Below are 6,245 nucleotides of genomic sequence, written 5' to 3'. Positions count from 1 at the left end.
TGAGGGTCCTTGATGAGTTTCTGGGAGATGTTGGCAGTCCAAAGACGAGCTGGGAAATTCTCTCTGAATGCTGAAATCACTTCTCCTTTTAAGGCATTCAACTGATTGGATAAAGCCTCACTCATTGCTGATGGCAATCTCCCTGGTCAATGCAGATGTAATCAGCCATCTATGCAGTAAACTCACTGATGACTAAAACCCATAAATGTCCTTGTATTACAATTAGCCCAGTGCTTGCTTGGCCAAACACCTGGGCACAATTACCTGGCCGAGTTGACACATTAGCCTAACCATCATAACCATTGTACACTTTGGATGGAATGTGTGTTTTATTAATACATATCAATAAAACTGATTTTAAAAATTAATTGGGGGAGGTGGATGTAGCTCAACCCCTTGGGCACCTGCCTACCACATGGGAGGTCCCAGGTTTGGGTCTTGGTGCCTTCTAAAGGAAGACGAGCAGACTCTGCCTCCAAATGCAAAGAGCTAGTCTCTGCCCCTGCCACAACAAGCAGATGCCACAGGCCAGCAGATGCCATGGCTCGCGGGGAGTGGATGTGGCACAGACTGTTGGGCACTCGTCTCTCATGTGGGAGGCCCTGGGTTCAGTTCCTGGTGCCTCCTGGAAAAGGCAAGCAAACAATGAGCAGAGAGACAAGCAAACCATCTGGGGAAGAGGGGATAAATAAAGAAAAATTAAGTAAATAAATCTTAAAAAAAATTTAATTGGGTGAAGCAGATGTGGCTTAAGCAGCTGGGCGCCTGCCTACCACACGTGAGGTCCCAGGTTTGGTTCCCAGTGCCTCCTAAAGAAGATGAGCAAGACAGCAAGCTGACATGATGGACTGGCACAGTGAACTAACGCAACAAGATGATGCAGCACGATGATGCAACAAAGAGACATAGCGAGGAAACACAATGAGAGACAGAACAAGGAGGGAGTGGAGGTGGCTCAGGGGTGCCTCTCTCTCACATGGGAGGTCCCAGGTTTGGTTCCTGGAGCCTCCTAAAAAGAAGATGAACAGAGAACAGACAGCAAGTGCAAACAAATGAGGCAGGGGAGAAATAAAATAAAATAAGAAAAAAAGTTAATTGACCATGTGACATTTTATTTCTGAACTCTCAGTGTTGTTTTATTTGTGTGTCCTTGTTACCAGTACAAAACCATACTGTTTTGGATTGCTATAGCTTTGCAATGTTCTGAAATTTTCCTCCACTTTTTAGGACTCTTGCGATTATATTATATATAATCCAGGATAATCTACCTATTATTTTTTTAAGGAGGCACCAGCAGCTATTGAACCTGGGACCTTGTACATGGCAGGCAGGTGCTCAACTAGTGAGCTGCATCCACTCCCTCTATTTTAAGGTCACCTGATTAGCAATCATAATTCCACATGCAACCTTAATTCCCCTTTGCCATGTAACCTAACATATTTACAGGTTCTGGAGATAGTTTGAGGACATCTTTGGGGGAGCCATTATTCTGTCTACCACAGAACTTGAGGACAATGGCCACTCCTGAGACCCTACAGAGATGTTCCCAATATGAGCCAGAGGGATTGGAATGCTAGCAATTTATCTAGAAAGACTAGATGTGGCTTTATATAATCTCTTACCCTGACAATACTGCAGTTTAGTGTGGCCAGAAGGAAAACCTATTATTCTAGTTTAGTACTGAGTTGAACCTGGGAAATAAGAGGACTCCCTGTTGCTTAATTCCTTTATCTCTTTCCCTCTCTTCTATATTTTGAGATGTATTTGCTGTTCCTGCTTTTGCATCAGTGCTTTTGCTCTTTTGCTAATTCCTTCATCCACCAATACAATCACATCCCTAGTGTGAAAATACGCTGCCACAGTGCTCTGTCCTTGGCATACCTCCTCAGAAAGTTCTACCACCCACCATGACCCCTACTGTAAAACACTTCTGTTTATCACTCTTCATTGGCAAAAGATATGGGTTAGCAACACATATTTTAGGTCTCTGTCTCTCTCCTTATCCCCGCCCCCCCATACCACCCCCAACTCAACAATTTACTCTGGAGGTTTCAGTGGTAAAGAAAAGGAAAATAAAATTTGGCTTGAAATAGAAACTCCATGCATAATTCAGAAGTAAAAGTTAATTTGGGGATAATGAGAGAAAATGCTTCTATAATTAAACAAAATCATATTATTTAGAAATATCAGTTCTTTTCTAAGTTACCCAAAGCACATTTTTGAGAACAATTTAAAAAATTTCCCCCCTAAGTTTAATCTTTCCTCCTGATCTCGTGACATTGGTAGAATCCAACCCAGAATTTGAAAACAAGGTCAGAAAAAAATATCATTATTGGAAATGCAGCTAATATGAAACAAAAGGGGAAGATTAATCATGAATAAGAGTGACCTACCTAGAGAGCTGTTATGGGTTATTAGGGAACTAAGCCAGAACTGAAGTGCAGGTCTTTGAACTTCCAATTCCAGAAATTTTACTCTTTAAAGTGAAGACAGAAACTGACTCATTGCATCTCAAAGATATGGACAAAGTTTCTGGGCTGAAGTGGTTATCTAAATAAGAGAATCACTCATTGCTGGCAAAAGACAGCGTTGGAGTCTCCTGTTTAGGAGGGAATTTGAGCTACCTGGCATTAGGTAAAAGTGGGAGCCCACAGCAGGCTCTCAGCAAATACTGACTTACTCCTTGACATGGATTTCTTCTCCAATGCAATGGAGATTACAAATATTAGAAACCTGGCTTAAAGATTACAAATATTAGAAACCTAACAAAAACAACAACAATAAATATTAGAACCTAGGTGACAACCTCCGTAATGGTTGGTTCACAAGGAAATGGTGTTTTCTGGAGTGTAGGTGTGAAGAGGGATCGAGGTGAGATTAGAGTGGAAATTATACCTGGCTTTGGGTATGTATCAGGGAAAGGCAACTGAGAGACCCACAATTATTGGGTCATTTTCAAGGCAATATAAAGAGCTTCTTTCATCTCATGGGGCTCCTTATGTAATGTGGTTGTGCATGTTGGGTTGGGGGAATGAATAGGGGGCACATGTATGCCTTTCTCCAAGCAGACATGTAAGAACCCTGTACATTCCTGTCACCCTTGCCTTTCCTACCTCTTCCAGCTCTCCCCACCAAGACGAAAGACAAGTAGCAACAAAGCCCACTTCAAGCCACACCTACTGAAAAGCCAAGTACCCTTGTGTACTTAGCATATATTATTTGAACATGTTGCTGATGATGACATACCATGAAAAGGTTATGTAATCTGGTTGTGAATTTGCAACAAAAAAAGGCAATATCCTCACTGGGAATTTTCTGTATAATCTGGTTGTATGACTAGTAATAGAAGAAATTGTAGCACTGATGTGGAGAAAATGGCCATGGTAGTTGCTGAGGGCAGGGAGAGGGAAGAAGAGATGTGATGTAGGGCATTTTTGGGACTTGGAGTTGTCCTGAATGATATTACAGGGACAGATACAGGACATTATATATTCTGCTATAACTCACTGAATGGACTGGGAGAGAGTGTAAACTACAATGTAAACTATAATCCCTGCAGTGTAGCAGTGCTCCAAAATGTATTCACCAAATGCAATGAATGTGCCACAATGATGAAAGAGGTTGTTGATGTGGGATGAGTGGGGTGGGGTGTGGGGTATATGGGAACCTCTTATATTTTCATTCATTCATTCATTCATTCATTCATTCATTCATTCATTTATTTATCTCCCCTCCTCTCCACCCCAGTTGTCTGTTCTCTGTGTCTATTCGCTGTGTCTTCTTTGTCCACTTCTGTTGTTGTCAGCAGCACGGGAATCTGTGTTTCTTTTTGTTGCGTCATCTTGTGTCAGCTCTCCGTGTGTGCGGCGCCATTCCTGTGCAGGCTGCACTTTCTTTCACGCTGGGCGGCTCTCCTTACGGGACGCACTCCTTGCGCGTGGGGCTCCCCTATGGGGGGTACACCCCTGCATGGCAGGGCACTCCTTGCGCGCATCAGCACTGCACATGGGCCAGCTCCACACGGGTCAAGGAGGCCTGGGGTTTGAACCGCGGACCTCCCATGTGGTAGACGGATGCTCTAACCACTGGGCAAAGTCCACCGCCTCTTATATTTTTTAATGTAACATTTTTTGTGATCTATGTATCTTCCAAAAATACAATAAATAAATAAAAAGAAAGGCAGTATCTTCCTTGGCAGTTGTCTGTAAACTGCGCACTTATCTTTTTTTTCTCTGCTCAAAAAGTGACTGAATATGAACTTGACCATCAACTTTGAAATACAGAAAAAGGGCACATCAACTGAAAGAAGACTTTCCATCTGTTGAAATTCAAAGGTCAGCCCCCAGCAACTTTTATATAGTTATATTTCCTGAATAATGGGGAAATTCTTCAGTATTAGACATTTAATGGGGCTTTATTTCTCTTTTCCAAATAAGGTTTAGGTCATGGCCTATTTTCTCTGTGTATACTTATCATTTGAAATTTTAAGTTTGTGCTATGTTTATCCTGGTTGCAGATCAGGTCAAAACTAATTAAGTACCCTTGCAAATCACTGCTCTGTTTACATTTCTATTATAAGAGTTAAGTGTTTAAGTAAAAGATTACTACTTTGTTGCATCCCCCCTCCTTTTTTTCCCCCCAATCTTTATCGGTTCTACAAACCTGAGTGGCTTTGGCAGCTTTCTAGGCAAGTAGACATGCACACACTTATTTCTATAGGAATAGCACATTCCTGTGAGGCTGATTATTACAATATTAAGTTGAACCATCCAGCCATTTGTACAATTTACTGGAAGCCTTAATTTCTTTATGCCACTTTGAACCACTGTCTAGTGTCCTTTCCTTTCAGTCTGAAGAACTCCATTAGCATTGCTTATAGGGTAGGTCTAGTGGTGATGAAGTCCCTCAGCTTTTGTTTATCTGGGAATGTCTTAATCTCCCTCTCACTTTTGAAAGAAGGTTTCACTGGATATAAAATATTGGTTCACAATTGTTTTCTTTCAGCACTTTAATATTTCAGCCTACTACTTCTTGTCTCCATGGTTTCTGATGAGAAATTGGCACTTGATCTAATTGGGAGTACTTTGTACATAGCAACTGCTTTTCTCTTGTAGCTTTCAGAACGTTTTCCTTGTCCCTTGTATTTGACAGTCTAGTTAGTATGTGATGGAGCATTTTTTTTTTTAAGTTTATCCTGTTTGGTGTTCTCTGGGCTTCTTGGATGTGTACATCCATGTCCTTTGCTAAGTTTGGGAAGTTTTTTTGTTATTAGTTCTTTGTTTTATTTTATTTTATTTATTTTATTTATTTTATTTTTTCACATCAGATGGGTAATGTGCTGATGTTGTAACAAGGTTGGAGGGAGGCACACCACACAAGCACATGAACACCCATTCATCATGCTTATGAACCACAAAAGGATCTGTTATTAGTTCTTTAAATATTCCTTTGGTCTCTTTCTCTCTTTCTTCTCCTTCTGAAACACCCATGAGATATGTATTGGTATGTTTGATGGTGTCCTAGAGGTCTCTTAGGCTATTTTTTTGCTTTCTATAATTCTTTTTCCTTTCTGCTCCTCAGCCTGACTCATTTCAAGTGTCTTGCCTACGGTTTGCTGATTCCTTTCTCTGCCAGTTCCAATCTGCTTCTGATCCTCCTGGGAATTTTTCATTTTAGTTACTGTGGTCTTCAACTCCTGTAGTTCTGCTTGTTTTCTTTTTAAAAATTTCTCTTTCTTTATTGAGATTCTCATATTGTTCACTCACTGTTTTCCTCATATCATTTAGTTCTTTCTCTTTATTTTCCTTCATCTCCTTGAACATTTTGAAGATCATTTTTAAAATAAGTCTCTGTCTAATGTGTCCACATTTGTTCTTTTTTTTTGATATTTTCTGTATTTTTATTCTCTTTGGATAGGCCAGCATTTTCTCTTTCTTTGCTTGCCTTGTAATCTTTCGTTTTATACTGTATACTTTGATATTATAAAATGTTAACTCTAGGATTTATTCCCTGTGATATTTGTTTTTTGAGTTTGTAACCAGCTGGCAATATTACAGAGATTTTCTTGAGTGTCAGCCCTCCTATCAGGAAGGTCCACCCAAAGCAAATGCAAAATACAGGGTCTTCCCTGTCTCTGGGCCTGTGTCTTGTCCTGGGTTTGTGCTTACTAATGGCTTAGGAGTTCCCCTGTTTACAGGAGTTTTAATGTCCCTCTAATTCCCAAGAGACAGACCTTCTCCCTCTCC

At 40.6% G+C, this 6,245-nt stretch overlaps 1 non-coding gene across 1 annotated transcript; it reads right to left on the bottom strand.

Annotated features, from left to right (window-relative positions):
• Positions 1–5,320: 5,320 nt before the first annotated feature.
• Positions 5,321–5,422, bottom strand: LOC111767309 (small nucleolar RNA U13). Its single transcript, XR_002799162.2, has one exon. It is a non-coding gene; the product is annotated as a small nucleolar RNA U13 (small nucleolar RNA).
• Positions 5,423–6,245: the final 823 nt, after the last annotated feature.

The sequence above is a fragment of the Dasypus novemcinctus genome, chromosome X (genome assembly GCF_030445035.2).
Source record: "Dasypus novemcinctus isolate mDasNov1 chromosome X, mDasNov1.1.hap2, whole genome shotgun sequence".
NCBI lineage: Eukaryota > Metazoa > Chordata > Mammalia > Cingulata > Dasypodidae > Dasypus > Dasypus novemcinctus.
Note: the sequence above shows the minus strand (reverse complement) of the source record. Positions and strands in the feature narration are given on the sequence as shown.